This window comes from Bos indicus, chromosome 20 (genome assembly GCF_029378745.1).
Source record: "Bos indicus isolate NIAB-ARS_2022 breed Sahiwal x Tharparkar chromosome 20, NIAB-ARS_B.indTharparkar_mat_pri_1.0, whole genome shotgun sequence".
NCBI lineage: Eukaryota > Metazoa > Chordata > Mammalia > Artiodactyla > Bovidae > Bos > Bos indicus.
Window position 1 is genome coordinate 4,944,325 of NC_091779.1, and position 26,661 is coordinate 4,970,985.

General features: G+C 44.0%; 1 long non-coding RNA gene across 2 annotated transcripts in view; it reads left to right on the forward strand.

Moving 5' to 3' along the window:
• The first annotated feature begins 10 nt into the window (after positions 1-10).
• Positions 11-26,661, forward strand: part of LOC139177980 (uncharacterized) — a 191,115-nt gene continuing 164,464 nt past the window's right edge. The window contains exon 1 of one of the 2 annotated variants that reach the window (XR_011562394.1): positions 11-25,380. This is a non-coding gene — a long non-coding RNA (uncharacterized lncRNA). The remainder of the gene's footprint in view (positions 25,381-26,661) is intronic. The other variant, XR_011562393.1, reaches the window with a different exon arrangement.

Below are 26,661 nucleotides of genomic sequence, written 5' to 3' on the forward strand. Positions count from 1 at the left end.
CCCCCCCCCCCAACCCCAGCCGGCTCTCCCGGCCCCTCCCCAGCCACAGCCTTGCTTGCTGTCAGTTTGTCAACAACTCGGACTGAGGTGCTCTGTCTTGGGGCTCTGGGGGTGCATGGCAGACAGAGGAGGTGGCATCTGCTGCTGCTTCAAGCAAGGGGTGGAGGGTCGACTCCCCCGGGAAGCTGTTTATTTCTGTTGAGGAATTCTGCTGGCAATTAGGCCAGGTTGCCGCTGTGAAAACACAAGTGTGTTGGTGATGGTCTGGTGCTCATATGCACACGCATGCACACATCCTTGTCCCTGTGGACACACACGTGCACCCATACCTCCACATGCACACACTTACAGGCTCTTGTGCCCCCTCCCCCGCTGCATGCCCCCGTCATTCATGCAGGAGCTTGAACACACTCACACACACATGTGGACACACACTCACTTCACAAATCCTTTATTAAGCCGGAGAACATAAACATCAAACAACACCCTATTTATAGAAGCAGTAAACCGAGCAGAAACTAGTACGATCCATGCCAACCCTAAATCTCAAACTTTTCTCTCTACTCTTTTTAACTGGGAATGCTTCATCTGTTTCCTTCCCTCTGTCTCATTCCGCTCTGAGAGGCTGCTGCTTCTTCCCACGCTTTGGCTTTGAAAGATGCCCTTGAGCCTTATTTTCGGCTCTGACAAGGATGAAAGCGCTCACTCTGCCTTTTCTGGGCGTTTCGTGGCCTCTGGGATCAGGCTGCCTGGGGCTGTAGGGCGACTCTGACACTTCCTGGCTGTGTGAACTGGAACAAGCCGCTCTTTATGCCTCAGTTTCCTTTTCTGGAAGATGGGGATCTTCACAGTACCACCTTTCAGGGGTGTCTTGAGAATTAAACGCTGAGCCCAGTGTCAGGCACATAGATATATCCGATAAATAGTAATGATGATTTGTTTCCTCCTGCCCCTGACTAGTCTTCAGAGAGTCTCTTGGCTGTCTTGGGCTCTGATACTCAACTACCTAAGTGTTTGTGCTTTGTGCGAACAAACGGTCCTTCTTTTCCACCTGAGCTGGAAGAGAAAGAGCCAGCATGATTAGACACATTTTTTCATGATTCCTTTCTTTAATCCATAGGCTTCTGTGTACCTGACTGTCTCTGTTTTCACTCTTTTGAGCTATAGTTGGGATTATTCCTAATTTGCATCACATGGTTTCTTAGCAACCATCACTAATATAAGATCAGGTACAAAAATACTTTTGGTTAGAATTTCAAACGTCTTAGTTTATTGTAGACCATTGCTTTAAAAAATATTTACTTTGATTCTTTTCCTACATTATTTCAAAAGTAATGCGACTTCATTGTAAACTATTTAGAATGCTCAGATAATCAGAACGAAAATCACCCTTCTGTCAGCATCCTTCCAGTTTTAAACATGTATATATTTGTACCAAATGGGAATTGGTGTACACATTCTTTTTGCAAACAGCCCCTACCTCCATTTCACAATGTTCATCTGTCCATCATGTTTTTAAATGATTTTTTAAATTAAAATTGTATTTTATTATATAAATTGTATTGAAGTATAAATTGTATTGTATTGAAGTATAGTGGATTTACAACATTGTGTTAATTTCTGCTGTACAGCAGAGTGATTCAGTTATATATACATAGACATTCTTTTTTTAAAAAATATTCTTTCCCATTATGGTTTATCATAAGATACCAAATATAGTTCCCTGTTTTATACCATAGGAACTTGTTATTCGTTCTATCTATGATAGTTTTCATCTACTAACCCCAAACTCCCACTGCATCCCTCCCCCACTTTTATATGATTTTTTTTAAAAGATAGTATTTTAAATCAGATGAAATGTGGCTTCTCCAAGAGAAGCACCGTTCCCGTGTACACGCTCAGCGGAGAGGGGGTGGCCATGTGGTGGTAGTGAGCTGGATTGGCTGCATCCAGGAGCGGCCCTGCTGTGCACTCCTGTGGGAAGGGCAGGGAGGATGCAGTTAGAATGTGGGTAGGGAAAGCACCTCCCCCTCCTGACTTTGTTCTTGCAACTGTAGATGGCTTTCAGCCCTGGTGTGAGTAGACGGATGGACAGCCTGCTGCCATTGGCATTTACTGACACCAGGGCAGTTACAGGGAAATATGGACTCCCTGGGACCTGGCCATGGAGCTGAGGGATGTAGGGCTCGCCTCCAAGGGAAGCAGGCAGTGGTTCACAGAGATGCAGGAGCCGAATTATCTGCATTCAGGTCCCACTGCTGCTGCTTGTATGTTGGGCAGATCTTTCTCTGTGCCTCAGTGTCCTCAGCTATGAAATGAAGATTCTCTCTTAATGCAGTTATATGGATTAAGTTAATATGCACAGACAAAACACTTCGTGTCTGATCTGTAAGTGCAGTGTGAACATTGCTCGCGGGTATTACTGTTGTAGGGAGTGATTCTTAACCTTGGTTGCACATTTGGGGGGAGCTTAAAACATCACTGATCGCTCTGTCTCACCCAAATCAATGGAATTTGAACCTTTGTCAACATAGTGGGCCTCAGGCAGAGAGCTTTTTTTTTTTTTTTCTTCCTCGAGTGATTCTAATATGCAGCCAAGACTGAGAACCATATAGTGGAGGGGGAGCTGGTGCCCCTCCAGTCTTTGATTGACAACAGGACTTCACTGGTAATGAGGGCAGGTGACAGTACTTGGGATCTGCCTGTGGCTAAGGTAGTCAGACAAGGAGGCTGTTAGACGGCGGTGACCCTGGTGACCTTGGCGCCCTGTATAAGCAAACCTAAGCCTAAGCCAGAGTCAGTGCACTCAAATCTAAGAAAACAAAACTCAGGAATGACTAATTATAAACAGCCAACTAGATTTACTCAAATCTGAGAAAATGAAACTCAAGAGCAACTGTCCTGTTGGGCAAATAGATTTGTCCAATTAAGGTAACTGTTTAAGCTACAGCCAATTAAATGATTGCTTTGCTTTGCTTCTGTCTCTTCACCATAAAAGCCTCCACCCTCACCCCTGCCTTCCTTGCTCCTATAAAGCCTTCAAAATTTCACATGTCTCAGTTTACCTTTTCTCACTCTGCAGACATAAGGATTTACCCTGGCAGCTTTAAGCGACCCTGTGTGGTGGTGCTCAAGCCTACCCCCAAGGAACTTTGGAGCAGAGATTCTTGGGTTTGATTTGAACTTGGAGATTCCTGGAGATTCTTATTCAGAGGGTCTGCGGCAGGGCTTAGGAAGCTAGATTTTGAAAAGCGTCCAGGATAATGGGCGGACTAGCCGTTGCCAGTTACAGATCCTCCGCTTCTCTGAGCCTCAGTTTCCTCGGCTGTAAAATGGGGATGACAGGACACGTTGCAAGGTTGTTGTGAGGATTAGAGATGCGAGGACCCCTCCTTTCTTCAGACAGCAGACAGGGTGGATGCGGGGACAGTGGTGGCTGGCGGCTGAGCAGGCCCCATACCCATGTCCTCAGGATGGCAGTGCCCCCAGGCCGAGCCAGATGGGATGGGATTCACGATCAGGTGTGGCCAGCGCTTGACCCCACACCCTCCTTTCCCAGCAAGAGGAGGTGCCTTTTTCTGAGCCCCCAAGGCTCCTGTTTCTCTGTATGTGGAACGGATGGTGTTAGATGTGTACGGTTGCTGTAACAACTACCGTAAGCTCATTGAGTTAAGACAACACCTGCTTATCATCCAACATGGGTCTCCCTGGGCTACAGTCAAGGTGTCAGCATGTCTGCGTTCCCTGCGTGTATTGGTCGCTCAGTCATGTCCGACTCTGTGTGACCCCATGGACTGCAGCCCACCAGGCTCCTCTATCCATGGGATTCTCCAGGCAAGAATACTGGAGTGTATTGCCATTCCCTTCTCCAGGGGATCTTCCTGACTCAGGGATTGAACCCACATCTCCAGCGCTTCCTGCATTAGCAGGCAGATTCTTTACCACTGAGCCACCTGTTCTCTTTGGAGGCTTTAAAGGTGAATGAGTTGCTTTGCCTCTTGCAGCTTAGAGAGGCTGCCTTTCTCCACCTTTAAAGCCAGCAGGGGCAGTTTGAGTCCTTCCTTTGAGAGCATCACTCTGACCTGGTCTGCGGATTCCCTCTTCCACTGTAAGGATGCCGGGGACTCTGTTAGGCCCTCCTGGAAATCCAGAATGATTCCCTTATTTTAAGGTCAGCTAATTATCAGCCTTCATTCCCATTTTCCATGGTAAGTAACATTTTCATAGGTTCTGGGGATTATAGGATGTGGACATCTTTGGGGACCATTCTGCTGCCCACCACTTCTATTGTCTTGAACAATTTTTTTTTTTTTAGATCGTTTGCTGTTACGAATCTCAGGTGGAGATTAATCTCATCACCCTATCCAGGTGTAAACTCCTCAAAGACTGAAATTATGTCTTGCTCCTCCATGAATTGCCTATAACTTGCATTTTAAACCCAGGTTTCTGTTATCCCTGGGGGTATGGAAGAACTTTCCATGGGGATGTGAGCAAAGGTAGTTCGAAATGAATCCACTCCAGCATCCTTTGCTCGAACACGTCTGCCTGAGAGTGCACCTGTTGTGGAGGCCCGTTCTCCTTTGTTCCTCTTCTTTCCAGATGCTTTTCTCTCACTTTTTCAGAGGAAGTGGCAGCTCTTCCCCACCCTAAAGTGCCAAACAGAGACATTAAAAATACCCATGTCTGTGAAACCCTCATATTTATTTATTTGGCTGTGCCAGATCTTAGTTGTGGCACATGAAGTCTTAGTTGCAGCCTGGATCTCGTGGGATCTAGTTCCCTGACTAGGGATTGAACCCAGGCCCCCTGCATTGGGAGTTCTGAGTCTTAGCCCCTGAACCACCAGGGAAGTCTCTGTGGAACCCTCATATTGATTAAGACTTGTATTTTCAACAAATTGTATTATGTATATTTAACATGTATACACCAATATTTTTACTATATCTACAATGCTTTGATCAAATGTATAGACCCCAAAGGAAAAGATTTTAACATTCAGAGCCTAACATGCAAAAATCAAAAAGTAAATTACAATTTCAATTAATGTATGTTTTTCCTGCATAAAATTTTGATAGGATGATTAATAAAAGACTTTATAGCATAAAAATTACAAGTACAGTAAAATTATGTTAAGAAAAGTAAATATAATTTCAAGGAGGAAAAAGGAAAAATGTAAACTTTCTGACTCATAAAGAAGAGTTTGTTTATGTAGTTTTTAAAATAGCTGATGGTGGGTATCAAATTGCTATGGCATTTGGATTCCATTGGAAACTTTAAAAGAGTGATGTAACAGTTTTATATTTTATAAAATGTCAATATTTACAATACAGTGGGAAGTGCATGGTTTGTACTATTTAAATTTACAATGAAAATGTGCAGGGGCTTATACACAGCATCAGAATTCTTTTAGGAGTAGTATGCGCTTAAAAGTTTGAAGACCATCTACCCTATGGTACTTTACACATGATGGGTGCTTAAAAATGTTTATATTTGAAGAGGGATTTAAGTAGAGTTTGTAAAACAGAAGAAGAAAGAAAAGTGAAAGTGAAGTCGCTCAGTCGTGTCTGACTCTTTTCAACCCCATGGACCATAGCCTACCAGGTTCCACTGTCCGTGGGATTTTCCAGGCATTAGAAAGAGTACAGTTAACGTGGTCATACGTGTTTAAAATGAGAACATTTCATGAATAAGATCCTCTGATGGATGGCTGGGATGTGCACCCTTTGACAGCTAGTGAGCATCTTTGGGATCTCGGTTTCATTTTTCCAGTAGCAACTACTTATTTCCTTCCCTGCCACCAACTGTCCTACAGTTCCATTCAGTTCTGACACTAAGTACCTGGAACTGGCGCAGAGCCCACGGGTCAGGATCTGAGTCTCATAAGACTGCTTCCCCCCGCCAGATGCCTGTTGCAAATAGGGTCCCCAAGCTACCTACACCTTTGTCTGGCCAGCTACAGATTGGGGGTTCCCATGACCCTCAGTCCCACTCAGGTTCCATAATTTGCTAGAATGACTCAAAACTCCAGAAAGTGCTATACTTAGCAATAGTAGTTTTATTATGAAGGCTACAACTCAGGAATAGCCAAACAGAAGAGATGTGTAGGATGAAGTTGAGGGGTGAGGGAACCTCCATGCCTTCTCTGGGGTGCCAGCCTGCTATCACATCTGTGAGTGCAGCAACCTGAAAGCTCCCCCAGCTTCGTGTTGCTTCATTATATAGGCACAGTTGATTAAACCACTGGCCATTGTTGACTAGGCTCAGTCTCTAGCCTTTCTCCTCTCTTCAGAGATTAGGGCTGTGCAGAGAGCGGGGGCGGTGCTGAAATTTCCAACCTGTGGTCCACTCCTGTGGCTGGTTTCTCTGGCATTCTGCTGCCATCCTGAAAGTATCCAGTGGGTCTGCCAAAGTTCATGTCATTAGCATAATTTCTAGTACTGTCAAAGGAAGTCATTATGAATAACAAAAGACATTCTCATCACTCAGAAAATTCCAAGGGTTTTAGGAGCTCTGTGCCAGTCACCCAGGACAAAGACCAACTACTGTGTGTGTGTACGTGTATATATATATATATAATACATGTCATATATATGTATTTATCATACCACATTGTCATTCTTAGAAATCAGGAATCTTCTTTCTCAGTCTGGGAAGTTCGGGGGTTGGCTTAAGGGAGCAGAAGCAAGTATAACTTTATGGCCTTTGCCAAGTCTCAGAGGAATAGCACTTGGGAAGGCTCTTGTTAGAGACTTTAATTGCTCACTTAACTAACCACCCGGCCACCCCAGCAACTTCACAGTGTGCCAGATCCAAGGCTAGGAGCCTAGGAGCCAGGAGGTGGAGGGTGGAGGGGAGGCGGGAGATACAAAGTTGAATTAAGCACAGTTTCTGGCCTGAAGGAGCCTGCAGTCCATGGTGAACTGCCCATCTTTCTCTGCTGTCCTCTGCTATCCTTTCGGATCATGTCTCACTGGTAGAAGATGCTACTGGTAGAAGGGGATTGGGCCATCCACACGCCTGCCATTGGGAGCAGGGTCCCCAGTGTGGCAGCTGCTTTTCTCCCTGCCCCATTGCCTCTCACATCCCCCTGGGTGACCCCTACAACCTCCCTCACCTATGCTCCAGTCTGCCTTAGTCTGTTCATCCCTCCTTAGCAGGTTTGAGTCCATTTTTAGGGGTGATGAGTGGATGGAAAAATGTCACTAATCACTTATGACAGATGTCGCTACAGCTTAATTAAGACCAAACAGTTTCAGCTCAGGAACTTCATAGATGATGTGGGAAGAATGTTTGATCGCAGAGCAAGGATTCAGGGTCTCCAGCAAACTCCTGTTATCAGTCTGTCTCACCTTTCTGCAAAGAGGTTAACTCTACAATGTAGGAGATGCAAAATGTGTGAAATGTAGTTTCCATCCTCGTGGAGGTTTTAATTAAAAATTTAAAAGTTTGTGTGTGAAAAGAAAGAAGGCATAAAACTGTATTTAGCGCCAACACCTCCTCAGAGAGACAGAAACTGGATTTTGGAGTCTGTCCCTGGCTGCTTGGGTTCTGCCTCCTCTCTCTGCTAAGGGAGGCTGTGTCTGCTGGATCAGTGGTGAAGGAGTCAAGAATCTTAGGCTAGGTGTTGGGGAGAGATTTTGATGGAGAATTAGTCAAGACTGGGCAAGAGGAAGCTGTGGGTTAGAAGAGATAAGAGATATGAAGGAGAGCAATGGGGAAAGAGGGTTTGATTAAGTGTTGGTATAGATTATGAATTAGATCCCCTGTGATGTTCTAGAAGAGATGCCATCAAAGATTGGAATTCTCATTATTTTTGATCTCTAAACTGTGCTTCCTAAAATGGACTGTCAGACAGACACTGGCACCACCACACGGCACTCTGGTTTGTATTTGAGTTATATGCATTTTTTAATTAAAGGAATTAAGGCATCTAGTGGTGTAAATGATAAAATAGGATGCATTTGTTATTACCAAGACTCCAGTAAAGATAGGAACTCCCAGTTTAAACTGAGGCCAGCTATGCTTTTGAAAATACCTTCAGGGTGAAATGTAAATTAATCATGCTATTCTTAGGCTTAACACTCTTCAAGGGATCCCCCTTACACATGAAGTGAAATCCCATCTCCTTACTGTGACTTCAGGCTAGGCCTCTGCCCATCCCTCCCAGGAGACCTCAGGCCATCCTCACTCTTCTCTGGCCCTGCTAACCTTCTTTCAGTTTCTAGAGGACTGTAAACTCAGCAGCTCTGGGGGCCTTGGCATAGGTTGGGCGCTCAGTCAGCAATGCCGTTCTCCTTGTCCCTATGCACGGTATGGGGATACCATACTCTCCTCTCCTTTGCGTGATATGTTCCTCTTCATCCTTCAAGTCTTGATTAAATCTCATCTCTTCAGAGAACCTTCTCTGACTCCCTCCACCTTCTGATCTAAAATGAGTTATCCCATTGTTGTTTCCTATAGTTGAATGGTGACTCCCAAGTTCTGGGTTCCACAACCCCTGAGAACCTGTGAATGTGACCTTGTTTTGAAAAATGGTCTTTGCAAATGTATGTCATTAAATGAAGGATCTCAAAATGTGATCATCCTGGACTATCTGGGTGGGCTCAGAATCCAACAACAAATGTCCTTTAAGAGATACACAGAAAAGTAACATGTGGGGAGAAGAGGAGATGGCCACATGGAGATGGAGGGAGAGATTGGAATGACGCAGCCATGCACCAGTGAGCACGTGGGGCCACCAGGAGATGAGAGAGGCAAGGAATGATTCTCCCCTAGAGCTTTTGGAGGAAGCGTGGCCCTGTCCACACCTTGATTTTGGACTTGTAGCCCCCAGAACTATGGGAGAATACATTTGTGTTGTGTTCAGTCACCCAGTGAGTGGTCCTTTGTTACAGCAGACACAGGGAACTCATACACACAGCATTCTGTTCTTTTCCATCATGTTGCTTACCACACGTTGCTTCCACATGGTGAACTTGGTGATCTATTGATTATCTACTTCCAACTCCTCCTCAGCATCGCTTGTTGCCGTCACATTTGGATCTTTTCCATTTCCTGCTCCATCTGCAGTGCCTGGCGTAGTAGCTGACACGCAGCAGATGCCGAATAGATATTTCTTGAATGAATGAAAAGAAAGAACATGACTCCTTTTTTAGAATTGCTAAAGAAGGTACCACCTTCTGGAGAGCCTTGGACTTGTTGAGGTTGGAAAGCATGCTTCTCAAGTGCTTGCATCACCTGAAGATGTCAGATAATAAAGAGCTACTGTTCTTTGTAAGGGTTGTAACCATTTCCTCTAAAGTTGAGCCTATGCTTATAATTCTCCTTGCTGATCCTTTCTTTATGGAAAGGGAAGACACTTAGCTTCCTTGTGGTCTTTGAATGACCCCAGACACCGATGGGGCCAGAGGCAGCCTAACTTGGAGCTTGATGCAGAAGGCTTGGGCACATCAGGTTTCAGCAGGATTCAGTGCCAAAGAAAACACATTCTTTAAAGAGAAGGGTAATTGCTGAAGGCTTTGTCTAATGTTAAGGCAGAGGGGATGGACCATTTGAACTGGTTTAGTATTCATGATAATATATGGTTTAGGACTCAATAAAAGGGTATAATTCTATTCAGGGATTCCACTGAGCTCATAAACCACGGGAGTGTGGCTCGTCAGCAGAATGTAGAGATTGGGTTACCACGGAGCTTGTCAACAGGGACCACTCAGGGCTGTTGATCACTCTTGAGAAAGAATTATCATGGGGCTCCTCTGGACTGCATGCCTAGAAAGATTTGTGCCCAGATAATTCTGTTAAATTGTGTGTCTGTGGTCCCAAAGTATACCAAGGGTCACAGTGGAACAAACAGTTTCATTGCATGGTAAATAATGAAATTTATGTACAAAAAAGTTTGTCCCAAAAGATGCCATAAATAAGCAAGTGGGTGTTCCCTAGAACTCTGGATGAAACAGTCTTTACCTTTACTTGAGAGTTATGACTGTAAAAGTGAGAGTGGTATAGTGTGAGACAATAGGGAATAGTGGGGACTGTGGTCAGTTAGAAAGTGATGTCTTTCTTAGACCCAGGGTTTGCCAAACAAAACAGGTCTGCAGGACAGTGTGAGATCTCGGTTTACATACTTATCTTTCCACTAGACTAGGGGTTCACAAACTGTAGCCCTTGGGTGAAATATGGCCCACTACTTTCTTTTATCAATAAAGTTTTATTGGAGCTCAGTCCATTTGTTTACATACTATCTGTGGTTGCTTTTGAGCTTCACTGGAAAAGCTGAGTAGTTACATGAGAACAAATGACCTTCAGAGACTGAAATATTTATCATCTGACCTTTTACAGAAAAAGTTTGCCAACTCTTGTGCTAGACTGTGAGCTTCTAGAGGGCAACTTGGCACATATTCTAAACTCAATAATGTAAACTTGTTTACTTTGAGGAGGAGATTTTATATTATCTCTGGCAGGTGCTGTGCGTTGTTTTCCCAGCAGCAGTTTCCCTCTTCTTCCTTGCTAATGGGGTAGCCTTGGGCTTTAAGAGTAGGGTATCAGCTTCTGCCCAGTCCCAGAGGGTGAATTTTGGTTAATTCAAGCCAATTATGGTTATTCCACTTCTCCTACTAATTCTGTGCTTCAGGCATAGGTTTGTGATGGGATTATGGCCACTGAGATGCAGGAAGTGTAGATTTCTCCAATGACTGAACTCTACTGGGGGTTCCTGAGAAGGGAAATCCTAAGGGATGGTTTCACATCCTTCAAAAAGGACCCATGGAGGAATTCCCTGGTGGTCCAGTGGTTTGGATGCTGTGTGTTCACTGTTGAGGGCATGGGTTTGATCCCTGGTTGGGGAATTAAGATCCTGAAAGCAGAGTCAAAACCACTGCCCCCCCACCAAAACCCAACGACAACAAAAAAACAGAGCAAAAGGGACCCAAGGAGTGCTGTTTTTCCTTTTTTGCCTCTGGACATTGTTGAGGGAGGCTGTGGCACTTGGATCAAGGGGAGCAATTGGGGACAAGCCCAAGGGCAAAAGCCAAAGCTGAGGACTGCAGAGTGAAAAAATACAGAGCCTAGGTTCTCAGTGACCGAAAACCAGATTAATCAACCCAGGATCTATCTTGCTCTTTTTGGTGGTTAAATGACCTTTTTGCTTATTCACTTTTAATTGGATTAAGAAGCTTGCACATGAAAAATATTATATTGTTGTATCTGCCTATTCTTTATTTTGGAGCTATAATATTTATGCTTGTTTACTAGGAAGACCTCCTATAGATTTTATAAAAATGTTCTTCTAATATTTTTCATTTAGAACTTTATTAAGAATTAAAATTTTTATGTGGTATGAAGTAAGGGTCTAACTTTGTTTTTCTTCCAGATGGAGAAATAATTTTTTGAGTGTATGATGGTGAATGAAATCCAATATACTCATAGAATTTTCATAAAGATAATATTATATTTTCTGCATTGAAAACTAATATGACAAGATTGTTTTCTTAAAAATGTCTTAGAAAAGGGCTAACTTAATTGATGATTTTTAAATGTGATATTAATGTAACCAGAATGTTCTCTGATTTCCAAGAAAGAACTTAAAATAGCATGCAGATCTTTGCCAGAAGTTATCAATTTCAGACAGACCATATCATGTCAGAGAAACACCCATCCTGTTAAATTTATCCAATCTGGCCCATCCCAAGGAAAGATATTGGGTTATTTCCTAGTGCTGATTTAGAAAGATGAAGAAAAAAGTCAAAGTGAAAATTTATCAGTATCTTGCACTGATGTAAGGGAAAGTGATTTTGAACTGCAGAAAGTCCTCGAAGCTAATTATACTGGGAAACAACCTTTCAGGTAAATCTGCTTAAAATAGGGGTTAATATTTCTTATTGAGTCTAAAACAAACAAACAAAGCGCTTTGATATATGCTTTGTTAGTTAAAAAATACCTTCAATAAATTGAACTGATAACTTAATAGGAGAAGATATTTGCAATACATACAACCAGAGATTAGTATCAACCTTATAAAAGGAACACCTACAAGTCAATAAGAAAGAAACTAGAGACATGGCAAGGACATGAACATATGTTTCTCAGAAGAGGAAGCACAAAAATTCAGTAAATTTATTAATTCTTGTTTGTATTATTTGTGTCAGGGTCAAAATCTCAATGAAATTCCTCTTCACACCCATTTAATTAGGAAAAATGAACCATATACTTAACCATATTTAGTTTTTAATTGCAACTGTGCACTAATTGGTAGAATGTACAAGGTACAAGTCAGATGTTTATCTTTTTGGTGTAATTAAAAAAAAATTCAACTCATACAATGCATTCTTGGATACCCAGAATCTTATTGTAAAAAGGATCAATGTTGACAAAAAAAAATTGAGGACATCAAATTTTCTGTTTAAATCGTTCTTTTTGAAACTCTTATTTTTGCATTATCCCTGCAGACTTTCCCTTTTCAGTTATAAGCTGTTTGATTTTGGCCATATCCTCCCTTGCCAATAATCTTACACTGGGCTTGAGCAGCTCCCCATCATCACTCATCTGTCATTCACGACTTCTTGCATCTTTGGGATGACTGTTAGTGTCACTTTGCAATCTGTTTGCACTGAAACGACGGTGCACTGGAGTGCCTTTGTAGTTCCCTTGGATGTGGACAAAAGATTTCATTTAGAATTGAGATTGGAGTGATGAAAGCATGTTTGCAGCTGGAGTGGCTTCCAGCTGCTTTTGTCTCTCTAGCAATCATTTCCACCTATTGGACATAGGATTCGAATTTTCTTGCAGAGACTTACCCCTCCCATCTCTTAGTCCATGTGATTTGACTGAGGCTGCTCCAACCTCTGTCTCCAGAGGTGGGCATGATCCCAGGACTGGCCACTCAGAACACTTGCATTTCCATGGCCACAAAGATTGGTTCAGAGGTGAGCGTGTGACTGAAATGAGGCCAATGAAATTTCATTCTATGACTTTTGATGGAGCCCTTGGAAAAGAGGGTGTCTCTTTCTCCCAGAGTTGCTGAGCTGCTGAAATGAGAGCCTGGACATGCTGTGGTCATCTTTGCTGCCACTTGGGAAAAGCAGAGCTGAGAACAGAGCCAGCAAAAAAGCAACAGTATGCTGTCATAGAGGGGATAGTTTCTTCCTGACATTTTTTGAGAACTGGAAAGGTTTTTATTTTCTAGTGTTCTTATAAATTGTGGGAGTTGGGTTTCTTTCACTTGCCTTCCAATGAGGCTGGTGGACAAATATGATATCAGAATTGGGATTGGATTCTTAGTCTTAGTTCATTGTATTCTCTACTTGGGTGCTTTTGCCACAGTCACTTATTCAGTTTACCTTGCCTCTGGATTTGTGGTCTAGTGAGAGGTAATGTTATCACATGTGGAAGAAATTGCCCTCTATGTTGATGGAATCTTGTTCACATCACCCAAGCTAGATATCTAGGAAAACATTTGTTCCATAGAAGGGTGGACCAAACGTCACTCCCCATCAGTAGCCTTGCATAATACCTTCAAAAAGAAACTTCATAGCAGAAGGTGACTGGGAACTAGAAATGGTATGGAAAAGTGTAGGTATTTGTAGATTGTGAGAGGAGGAACTACTCCATGGATCCCACACCAGCTCATATGCAGCTCAGTAAGAAGCAAAGAAATACATTTGGCCTTTCTTTCTCTTTTTTCCTGTTTTACCAAATTCTGTGCCACTGAACATGACCAGAAATGACAGAAGAACACTAACATATTAGTCATAGGTTTGGGGGAGAAAATAAGCAATTTGATAAAACACTTGTCAAGTTCTCCCATCCTCCAGAGTGCTGAGGAGTAAAGTAGATGAAACTCGGGTATATGTATCAGACAGGTTAGACTAGGCTTTGCTGCAGTAATGAACAATTTTTAAATCCCAGTGGCTTTTAACAACAAAAGTTGATTTCTTGTTCATGGTACATGTTCATTGTTGGGTAGGCAAGGGCTCCTAAGCAGATAGAACAGCTACCATCTTCCTTATGGTCAGTCACCATCCCAGATGGGAAATAGAAATTAAATGACTCATCACTTTCACTCACAACTCATGGGCCAGATCTAGGCCCCACCTGACCATAGGGGACCAGATTGTACAATCTTACCATGTGTTGGAGGGGTAAAACTGGAAGTACTTGGGAAAACAGCACTGTTGATGTCCATGGTAGCTAAGTTTCAGCCTTGTGTTTGATGGATGGGGGAATAAAATGTAGAGGGAGAATGAAAAAGATATCAGTCTCAGGGAGGTGGAAAGAAAGGGGTGAGAGGATGCTGGGGTGGAATGAACAAGCCTAAATGTCTCATGAGTGTATGATTTGGTCTTCTGAAACTTGAGTTGCCATTTGTTGCTTAAAAATACAGAATTTCAGATCTCACCCCAGACTGGACAGAGTTAGAATCTGCATTTTAACAAGATCCCCAGCTGATTTATATGCATTAAAGTCTTCCCTGATAGCTCAGTTGGTAAAGAATCCACCTGCAATGCAGGAGACCCCAGTTCAATTCCTGGATCTGGAAGATCCCCTGGAGAAGGGATAGGCTACCCACTCCAGTATTCTTGGGCTTTCCTTGTGGCTTAGCTGGTAACAAATCCTCCTGCAATGTGGGAGACCTGGGTTTGATCCCTGGGCTGGGACGATCCCCTGGAGAAGGGAAAGGCTACCCACTCCAGTATTCTGGCCTAGAGAATTCCATGGACTGTATAGTCCATGGGGTCACAAAGAGTTGGACATGACTGAGCGACTTTCAAAGTTTGAAAAGCTCTGATATGTATGACAATTTTAGGTGGCATATGGATATACTTTTAATAATTCTTTAACAATAAGTTGTTTTAATAATATTTGATGGTTTTTAGTTTTATTGCATTTTTTCTATTTTTTATGGAATTAATATCAGATGAAACAACTTATTTCACCAAAAGTTAGTCAATTTAAGAAAATATTAATTTAAGAGTAGCACAGGTAAGATGCCAATATAGGACAAAGTGTTAAAAATGGTACCCGGATGCCTGAAGTCTGGGAAACTCTGCTCCACTGGAGATGTTCCCAACTCCCCATTTTCCAAATTCTCTTGCCCTACTCAGCTCCCTGTCTGCTTGCAGAGCTCCCAGGGGGCAGCCTCCTAGTAGTCAGAGGTAGGGAGAGACATGACAAAGACACACCTCTAGTCTGTGTGTAGAAGGGGAAATGGTCAACACATCTGAGTGGGAGAGGGGTTTATCTGAAATATCAGGACTAATATGTATTAGGGCCCTGAATCATACAGATAATTTCTTCTTTTTCCCAGTCTTTGAATATGTTTGTGTGTGTGCACGCGCGCTAAGTTGCCAAAGAATGTGGGCAACCTCTAGAAGCTGGAAAAGACAAGGAAACAGATTTGCCCCTGGAGCCTCCGAGCACAAGTCCAACATCACAGAACCCAGGTCCATTGAAACCATACATCATCGTCATCATCTAGAGCCTCCAGAAGAAACAGCCTTGATGACACCTCGCTTTTAGCCCCATAAGACTCATTTTGGACTTCTGACTTCCAGAGCTGCTAGGTAACAAATTTGTCTTGTTTGAAGCCACTAAGGCCATGGAGCTTTGTTCTAACAACAAGAGCAGGCCAGTTCTCTTCAGTCCTCACTGCAGGGGTAGTGAAGTAGGTGTGGACTCTAGCAGCCTGTGGGGATGGCCACAGGGACACCTTCTCTATTAAGACCCCCCATGGCTATTATCCCATGAGTCTTGTTGACTAAGTTGCTCCCCTGCCCCACCCAATAACCTGTGCAGTCAAGTGCCCTTCACGAGCAAAACTCACTTTAGTGTACACGTTCATTTAAATGCTGTAAATGCCAACCTGGATGACAGACAGGCTGCACCAAAAGATACCTCATTTTCAAAGGAGGTAGCTTTTTTTTATGTTAGCATAAAACAACCTCTTAAAGTCACTCTCATAGTGTCCGCACATGACAAGCTAGCCCCGGATTGGGGGAGAGGGATTCCCACCTTCCTGCCCCACATCTAAGTAGGATTTTGTGTTTAGGAAGAATGTATGGTGGCTTCCTCCTAATCACCACAGTTATTCTGGTTCCACTTTGCACGTTATTTTTAAATTTTAACAATGTTTTGTGTGTGTGTGTGTGTGTGTGTGTGTGTGTCCCCATGGGCCCAGAGGCTGAAGGTCATTTATTTCCTGCTTTCTGACAATGGTATTAGAGCCACGTAAAATTAACTCACACATCCTACTTTTGTTTCTCGAAGTATAATAAGCAAGATGTTGTGCTGGGGCTTTTTGTACACAGAAATCCGAGTTTGTTGTCCTATTCTCTCTCTCTCAGTTGTGTGCACGGTACTGCTCAAAGCCTTGTTTCTCAGCTATAAAATAGGAGTATAAACTCCACATTCTAAGGGCTGGTGTGAGGGTTAAACGGTTAAACAGCATGATGCAGGGAAAGTACCTATCTCCATGTTCAATTGATGTCGCTCAGTAAATAGTAACTATTGTGACACTTTCCTTAAATTCAATGTGTTGATCTCATATTAGACCTTTGACTTAAGAGATGTGACATCTTATGAGATTTCCCCCCTGGATTCCTAGGCACAGTACTTTCTTACTGTGTGTCCCCTGCCCTCCACCATCCTTGTGGGATGGGCTTTGTTGACTGAGTACTTAGCACCTACTTTTCCTTTCTCCAGCCCAATAGAGCCTGGCTTTCTGGTTTCCACTCCTCCCCTGAGGCCCCTGGGTGCCACAGAATCTGAGTCCATCCTCACCTCAAGGCCCTGATTGGCCTGAGGGGGATTGTCAATAACTGATTCAGGGATTTGAATTTGATCTGATGATCACATGATGTTGCCCCAGCAACTGTTATTAGGTTGGGATGGGTGCATGGCCCAGGATGGAATGAGGCACAGTCTTCTTTCTCTCCCTGGATATGGAGAGTAAGCAAGTCCCTTTGTACAGGCTGCCATATGCCCCCATGAAGTTCAGAGTCAATGTGTGGAGGAAGGCTGAGCCCAGAGAGCCTTAGGAGTTCAGATAGAGCCCTGATCATATCATACTTGCAGCCTATACCATCTCTTGACTCCCTGTTATAAGAGATAGTAGTGTGTCTTTTGATTGTTCAAATAAGTTTGTGTCAGGGTCAAGCTAGAGATCCTTTGTGGAAGAATTTTCTCCTCTAGGAGAGTGGGCATATGCTGTGTAAAAATGCTATTTCCTTTGTTGTTCCCAAGCTTACAGAGCATCCTTTAAGGACTCAAGGCAGATCTGACAAGTTCAAGGCTAGGTGACTTTAAGAAAAAAAAAATTAGTCTAAGGATCATGTTTCTGCCTCATGGAGGTAAAAAGTCCATTGAACGTAAGATATGAATCATAGGAGAGCTTCAGTGGAAAGTGAAATAAGATGCGAATTTACCTGTATCTACCAGAAACTCCAAGCCCCTCCTTTGTATGATTGATAACCCTGTGAGAAGTAGCATGGCTCTGAGAGGCAGCATGGCATGGTAGGAGGAATCATTTAGAATCTAGACTCTGATCTGGGTCTGGATCCTAACTCCCCTACTGGCTAGCTGTCTACATTTGGACAAGTCAGTCAGTCTTTGATTTATTATTTATTTCTGCTCCCCAAAGTCTCCTATGTGCTGAGCACTGTTCTAGGTTCTTTTCATGGATTAGCTCGCTTTATCTTTGTGCCCATAAAATAGGTATGTTTTACTAATGGGGATATGGACTCAGAGAAATGAACAACTCAAAATCACAGAACAGAAAATGATGATACTGAAATTTGGAGCCAGATAATGGGATACTAGAGACATCTGGTCAACCCAAACCACCGTATTGTATTGCCTCCAAGTTTCGAAGGAACAGGAGGGACTGGTTACATGCAGGCAGGAAGATGAAGGTAGTGACAGGGAAGGTTTAATACCCATAGCTCCTTTCTTCTTTTATTTTTAACTCACTCTACAGACACCCCGAAGAGACTAGCTTTTCGCTTTGTTTTACAGCATGGAACATTTGCTAGGGGCCTCCTGAGTCAAGTCTGTTAGGGATGCAGGAAGGGTTAGGAGCCGAGCTTCCTTACAGTTGCGCTTCCCTAATTCCACTAACACCACTAAGTAAGACCTACATGCACTTGACATGGAGAACTCCCCTGAGAGTCTCCTGGCGAGACTGAGGCCAAGCTCTTCAGAGGCTCTGGCTTCCCATGCACCTCATGTGCCTGGTCATTTCCAACCATAGTCCTGCCCTCTGGCCCCAAGCTGACCATAACCTGCCAGCCCCACACCGCAGACCAGCAGACTAAGTCCCACACCTGCCAGGGAAGATCCAAGCCATCCCCTCCAACTGGAAACAAGGCCTAGAAATGCAGTCTTGAACCCCACATCTTCATCCAATATATGAGGTGGGTGATAGAGGGTCTGCCCACCTCACACTGTGTAAGAGCAAGGAGGTCATATATGTGAAAACACTTTGTGGATGGTAAAGTGTTCTACAGATGTGATGGTCACATGATTAGTGGTAATGTGACCGTTTTGTACTCCTTCTCATTTTGATGTGTCATGATAAATGGCAACAAAAAAAGCCACCAGATCAGTGTCAGATAGTAGATAATGATGGTAAAGGTACAGACACTGGGGTCCCCGCAGCATCAGGCTTCTGACACTTACTAGCTGTGTGATGTTGGGACATTCCTTATGTGCTAAGGCTCAGCTTCTTCTTGTGTAAACGGGGAGGCAGTACCCATGTATGGTTGTGATAATCCATTTGGATTTAAAGTGCTGTTAGGAACATTTGCTTTGCCTGAGCCATCATTGATCACCCCCGTGTTCTGGAAGCAGCACCTTCATTTCCCTCGCTGGGGTCCCTACTTCACGGCGCCTTAATGTGGCTGGCCTTCCCTCTCCGATCTGCACCAGAACCCGAGCCATGCCATAGCCTCTCTGCCGGGAACCTGCCTGACATGAAGACAGGACACACTTAGAGCTGATGAGGCTGTGGTTTGGTCTTGCTGTTGAGAACCCTGGAGCTGGTCTGATCTCTGTTGGAAAGCCTGCTTCATCTACTTTCCCTCCAGTTCTGTGAGCTCCTCTGGAGCCTTCTGTTATCACCCATCTTTGGCCAGAGTGGATGTCTTTGCTAACCTGAGCATTCTAATTGAACCAAAAGCTTAGCACACGCATTTACCAGGTACACATGACACATGTAACAGACAATAGCTCTAGATTCAGTGACTGAATGACATGTTCATGGGACGCTGCTGCTGCTGCTGCTGCTGCTAAGTCGCTTCAGTCGTGTCCAACTCTGTGCAACCCCATAGACGGCAGCCCACCAGGCTACCCCATTCCTGGGATTCCCCAGGCAAGAACACTGGAGAGGGGTGCCATTGCCTTCTCCTTCATGGGATGCTGGGACCTGCTTATTCCATGCTAGCATCTCCCACCCTCACCTTTCTTTCTTCCTTTTCATGATTGATAACGTTTTAATTCCTCCCCTAAATGTTATTCTTCCTCCATCAAAGTCTAAGGCCCATAACCTACCTATTATGGGCCACATGAGTGCTGCTTACCAAATATTTCCAGTTCCACCTTTTCCAACACATGGCAGGATTGTATTTTCTGGTCCCCTTATGATTGGGCGGGGCCTGGTTCCAGAGAATGAGTTGTGGGTGGAACTGATTTGTGCAATTAACTGCCCGTACCTGATGGCCCAGAGTTTTTATGCTGTCTTGAATGCTGACTGACCATATTTGATTTGGTCAGCTGCTCTCTCAGCCTGGGTACCCTTGTCAAACCCACAGTGGACATGTTCCATGAGCAAGAAATAAACATTTGTTGTTAAGAGTCACTAGGATTTAGGAATTGTTTGTTACTGCAGCAAAACCTAGGCTAATCTGACTGATACATACACTCACTTTCCTGTCAGCTTTTTGCATGTTGGAAGCACTTAGGAAGTTATTTCTTAAGTTGCTTATTTTCCTCCTCATATTTACAACTACCATACTGGCACTCTGATACCACCGTGGGCCATGTTCAATGGCACAGAATTTGGTAAAACAAGAGTAGGAAAGTTCAATCTTGTGTCCTTGCTTCTTACTTAGGGTCATGAGGGTGTACACCACACTTTAGGAAGTACCGAAGTGGGCTCATGAGGATGACAAGGTCCTTGAGTGTAGACGTGTAACCCATCATTCTAGTGGGGACTCACTCAGCCAGCATGTGCTGAGCTGGAACTCTGTGTTGGATGCTGTGCTAGGTGTAGGCAGGTGGGAAAAGATGTGGGTGAGAAAGCCAACAATCTCAGCCCAGCACCCTTCTGGATGTGAGCCAAATGGCCTTGGAGTAGAAAGGCAGGAATGACTAAGCCCAGTCTTGGAGATTTGGGTGTACTTGAATCCAGTCATTAAAGAGAGTAGGACTTACCTGGGTCCAAAATAGCTTGGGAGCAAAGCCAAGGGCACCATGTATGTTGGTGAGGGGAATTCTTGGCCTCCAGCTTCCCAGGCACACTAAACAGCGACCCCCCAGGAGCCGTGGTGTTCAGAAAACCTGTGCAGAAAAGTTGGTAGGTTAGCTCTCCCAGCACTGTGTTGTTGAGGGAAGGGGATTTGGGCAGCTGAGGAAGCAAGTTTCCATCAAGTGTTAGAAAAGAGCAGGGACTTGATCTAACATGATGCCAAAACGAACGGGAACAGCTAAAGCCAGAGTTTCTCCTTGGTGCTTGCTTGGAGGAAATCTAACAGCCCCAGGAGTCAAGAGGGCGTCAGATGGGGACTTGGGGGTGAAGACTATGGGAGATGAAAGGGCTTGGGCATTGCTGTGGTTTCAGTTTCAGATGGAGTTGAGTGTGGGTATGGCAACATTGAAGTTACTATTTTAACAGAATGCTTCAGGAGACCAACAGCTCATCAGAGTGAAAGTCTTCTGCCCAAAAAAGGGCAGAAAAGGGTTGTTGTTGTTCAGTTGCTAAATTGTATCCGACTGTTTGCTAGCCCATGGACTGTAGCATGCCAGGCTTCCGCGTCCTCCCAAAGTTTGCTCAAGTTCATGTTGATTGAGTTGGTGATGCTATCAAACCATCTCATCCTCTGCCACTCAAAAGGGAGAAGCCTCTAATTTTGGCAGATCCAGGACACCCCCTTCAGTAAACCAGAAAATACACACTTTTCTCATATTATACATAATGAATATGAAGCTTTTCAGTAAATGATGAGCTTAACACCCTTTAGTGATATGAATGCCATGAAAATGAAAATGTGCTCAACCTTGTCAGTAATCAGTAAAATGAAGAGCAATGGTTTGTACTGGTGTTATCAGACTGAATTCTCAAGTTTGTGCAGGCTCTATTGAGGTATAAGCTACGTTTTTTCCTGCTGGACTTAAACCTGGACGGATATAGGGTGATGCTGTTACCGTCTTGCCACCGCGAAGGGAAAGCTTGTCTGAGAATGGAGCTACACCGGAGGAAGGAGAGACTAGATGGAGAGGGGGATAGAGAGAGAGATCAGGGCCTGACAATACCAGTGGAGTCCCAGGATCAAGCTACACCTGAGGCTGGTACTCCTCTGGACTTTTCAGTTAAGTGAGCTAAGTTTGAGACTGATTTTCTACCTCTGGCAAGAGTTCTAGCCAACAAAAGCGTAGTAATAGGGTAGAAAAGGCCCATGATATTCGTCACTTTTGAGTGTTTACTGCATACTGTTATAAGCACTTCATTTAATCCTCCCAACAAGCCCGTGAGGTAGGGTACTGTTGTTTCTTTTGGTTGCGTTGGGTTCTTTGTGGCGACATGTGGGCTTGGTTGCCCCTCGCAGCATGTAGGATCTTAGTTCCCTGACCAGGGATCGAACCTGTGTGCTCTGCATTGGAAGGCAGATTCTTAACCACTGGATCACCAGGGAGGTCTCAGGATAGGCCAATCTTACCGTCATTTTACAAACAAGGAAACTGAAGGAACTGAAGGTTCAGGATCACACAGCCAAGTTTGGACATAGGTAGCCTGGCCCCAGAGCTTGTACTCTTAACTACTGTCTCATCAGAACTCTTGTTACTTTCTCTGCAGTTGATCAAGGCTGGCTTTGCCTGAAGGTCTGTGTGCAGAGCCAGTGGGATCCTGGACATTCAGTCTACGAGGAAAACCCACATGGTGTTTTCAGATTCATTGTCTTTCTACATTTAGAAGCTGATGATGATTTTCCATTCTTCAGCAAAATGCTATGGGATTATTTTGGTAATCAAATGTTTGTTGTTGGGAATGAATAAATTGTTCTCATCACCAGATTTGGTCATCTCACTTTGAAGTTGCAGAAGCAGGGCGCCGGCTTGTTCACAGTGGCATTCACTTCCACTTTGTAACCTCATATAATATATGCTGACGGTCTTTCCCCATTTGTAGTCTCTGGGAAGATGTTATTTATGATCCCTGATGCTAGAGGAAAAAAATTAGGTCACTACCTCACACATCTTCCTTTAACCGTCCAAACACGTGGTTCACTAGGCAGAGATGCATTTTCTGAAGAAGAGAACTGGCTCTCTTTCTTTATTTTTTCCTCTTCTAGTCCAACTTTTCTAAAACCAAGACTGCTGTGTTCTCAAATGTTTGCAGATAGCATTTTGAAATGATCCCCAATGTGTTTCTTTTTCTTTTGTGAAGTAGGTGAGCTGCAGCCTCTGTTCAATGGTAGCATCATTATATTTTTTATAAAGTTGCTTTTGAGCTGTGGTGCTGGAGAAGACTCTTGAAAGTCCCTTGGATTGCAAGGAGATCCAACCAGTCCGTCCTAAAGGAGACAGTCCTGGGTGTTCATTGGAAGGACTGATGCTGAGGCTGAAACTCCAATACTTTGGCCACCTCATGTGAAGAGTTGACTCATTGGAAAAGACCCTGATGCTGGGAGGTTTTGGGGGCAGGAGGAGAAGGGGATGACAGAGGATGAGATGGCTGGATGGCATCACCGACTCGATGCACATGAGTTTGGGTGAACTCCAGGAGTTGGTGATGGACAGGGAGGTCTGGCGTGCTGCGATTCATGGGGTCGCAAAGAGTCGAACACGACTGAGCAACTGAACTGAACTGAAAGTTCTTTAAAGGTCTTCCCAGGTGGCTCAGTAGTAAAGAATCCACCTGCGAAGCAGGAGACACGGATTTGATCCCTGGGCTGGGAAGATCCCCTGGAGAAGGAAATGGCAGCGCATTCTTGCCTGGGAAATCCCATAGGCAGAGGAGCCTGGTAGGCTGCTGTCCATGGGGTTGCAAAGAGTCGGACATGACTTAGCGACTGAGTGCAGTTCTTTAACCCCTGAAGCACTGACTCTCTGCACCTCATCTCCCTCTTGCCATTGGAGGACATCCAAGATGCCCAGGGCGCCTGCTCCTCCCGCTGGGGGCCAGCCCCTAGGTGCCCAGGGTTTGCACTCCATGGCGCACACAGCGTGGGCAGGCAGACCCGTGCACGCGAGCTCTTTGGAAAGCTCCGTCTCAAATACTGATGTTTCGTGGTTGACACCCTTATAGAGTCACTGGTCCACCTTGTTCCTGCCAAATTATATCAGTGTGGAATTAAGTTTTTTTGTTTGTTTGGTTTTGGTTTGGGGGAAGTCATAGTCTTTTTAAAATAATTTACTTCGTTGTTTTTTGCAAAATACACAGACCCGTGGAATGTGTTTTTTGCTTCCTATTGTACCCTAAAATTGTGCAGAATTTTCATGCCCTGTGAATTAAAAAACCCCTGTTACATGAAGATCAATTGTTAAGCCCTTTTAGAGACCCATGCAACATTTATTCTCAAAATATTTTGCATGGGGGGATACTGACCAAGCATGTCGGTAGAGACTTCTGAGTTGGATGAAGGTCAAATCCAAGGGGTTTACTTAGTAGTTGTGAAACTTTGGGCAAAATACTCAATGTTTTTGAACCTCAGTTTCCCTCCTCCAATAAAATGAGGAAAATAATACCTCAGTGCAAGGGATGAGGAATGTAAGTATCTGAGATCGTGTTGTTTAATCTCTTAAGTTGTGTCAGATTCTTTGCAAGCCTATGGACTGTAGCCTGCCAGGCCCCTCCATCCATGGGATTTCCCAGGCAAGAATACTGGAGTGGGTAGCTGTTCCCCTCTCCAAAGGATCTTCCCAACATGGGAATTGAACCCGGGTCTCCTGCATTGGCAGGCGAATTTTTTACCACTGAGCCACCAGGGAAGCCCATCTGAGATATAGGAATCATTCATTAAGTGATAATTGCTTTTTTGTTTTTTATTGACACATAGTTAATTTACAGTATTGTGTTAGTTTCTGCCGAACAGCAAAAAAATTCCGTCATACCTATGTATTAATTCTCTTTTAAAATATTATTTCCCATTATGGTTTATCACAGGATGTTGAATATAGTTCCCTGTGCTATCCAGTAAAACTTTGTTGTTTATCCATCCTGTGTATAAATAGTTTGTATCTGCTAACCCCAAAGTCCCAATCCTTCCCTCCCCCACCCCTCAGATAACTGCCTTTATTATTACCCTTCCTTGTGGCTTTTCCCTTTACATGCGATTCCCGTAAGAACTTAAGTACCAACCATTGGCTTAAGATGGGGAAGCAGGGGTAGATGTAATGTGTGCCCAGATATACACTGTGTCAGGCAAAGGTTGATCAAAGTTAGGACTCAAACCCACACCAAGAACAAACAGATACTGGAAGCATTCATTTGCTTTCAGAAAGATTCGTCTTTAAACTGAAAACTTCCCTCATTCATTCACAACTTCCAGTTTAGGCTGCTTTGGGGAATTTATTCCAGACAGTTTGGGATCTGTTCTCCAGGACCTTGTCCTAGACATGGAGGAGATGGGGCTTCTTCTGAAAAGTGAATTTAAGGTAGAAGTAAGGAGGTAGCTAGTCCTTTAGAGGAGCCAGAAGACAGAGGAGAGGTGGAGGAAAGAGGGGTGGGGAGTGGGCCTGGGGAGGGGCAGCCTCGGAAAGCAGGGGATACTCCCTTAAGGGGAAAGGGTACCACATAAGAGGAAGGCACGTGTCAGGGTGGGAGAGGAAGAGAGAGGAGAGGAGAGAGGGACCCCCAGCTGCTAGATGATGAAGGCCACAAGCAAATGGTTAAAATATTGCTCGCTTCTATTATATCATGAAAAAATGGCAGTGACCAGAGCTGCCTGGATTAGGAAAGAAGGCTGTAATTCCATCTTGGGGCTTCTGGTGAATTGAGCTTGTGGTTCTGTGGTTTATGATGTCACCAGAACCCCTAGCTGGAATTACAGCCTTTTAATTTACAACTTGGTAAGAGGGGAGGCTGAGGGTCCATCATCCGTGTTTCAGATGTGGTGAGGACCTCAGGGTCAAGGTCCACCAGGGAATCCAGACTGGCCCCTTCACCCTTGGTGGGTAGGTAGTCTCAGTTAAGCCCCTTTTCCTGTTCTGTCCTCCGTCTTTCCTCCATCTCGCCATCCCTCCCGCCTCGTTTCTGTGAGTTGCACAGCTTGATTTTCCCATGATTTATTTTCTAAAAAACCCATGTTAGCTAGATTCCTCTGGCCTTCATACTCATTAAGTTCACAGTTCAAACCTTTCCATCTCAAAACCCACCCAAGAAAGACTCAAATGTGATATATTTGACTGTTAAATACCCCTACAGTGAATTGGGGAGCTCATTTCTGTCTTTTCTTCTGCCCCCAACCTCCCACTTCAGCATACATGCCAAGGTTTGGAAGTGATGGAGCCATGGTACCGCTGATCCAGTGGTGATGCCTTAAGAGTGACTGTTCATAGCCTCCTCAAACATGGTGCCATCTGGTACCCCAGTGTCTTTGGTTAACCTAATTCTTCAACTTCCATTTATTATTTTTCAACCTTTAACAAAGGTTTTCTGAATATTTATTACATACCAAGAAGCCCTGGCCTCAGATCTGGGGATATAATGGAAAGCAAGATAGATATGGATGCTGTCCTCCAGAAGGCTCCTCCTGCCTGCTGGACATTATTTTGAAGTTGCAGAGATCTCAGAGTTATAACATCCCAGCCCTTATTTCCAAATCCATCCCTGCTTAAGGATTCCATTTCAGTGTCTGCCACTATCAAGCCAGAGATCTAAGAGTGTCTGATGTTTCTTTTTCCCTCATCCCCAACATCTAAGCTATTGGCTAGTCCTCTCCGTGGTGCCTCCAGGATAGAACTCTTCTGGACCACTTATCTCCATTTCACTGACATCATTTTACTCCATCAGCTCTTCATGATTGCAGTATTGCAATAGCATCCCAATGGTATCTCCTAGTTCTTTATTATTCTCTCTAATCCAAGAGTTCTCAAAGTGGGGTCCCCAGACCAGCAGTAGCATCAGCTCCTCAGAACTTGTTAGCATTGCATATTCTTGGACCTCCTCCAGACATACTAAATCAGTCTCTTGGAGTGGGGCCCAGCAATCTTGAGTTTTATAAGCACCCCAGGTGATTTGGGGCAAGCTTGTGTTTCAGAACATCTTCAATCCATCCTCTGACCAGAACTGCAGTCCTCTGACTAGGACTTTTATTTTTGTTTTTTTTTTGTTTTTTTAATGCATTCTCTTCTCTTTAAAAATTTATTTTATTCAAGTATAGTTGATTTACAATGGTGTGTGAATTTCTGCTGTACAGCAAAGTGATTCAATTATATATATACATATATACACAT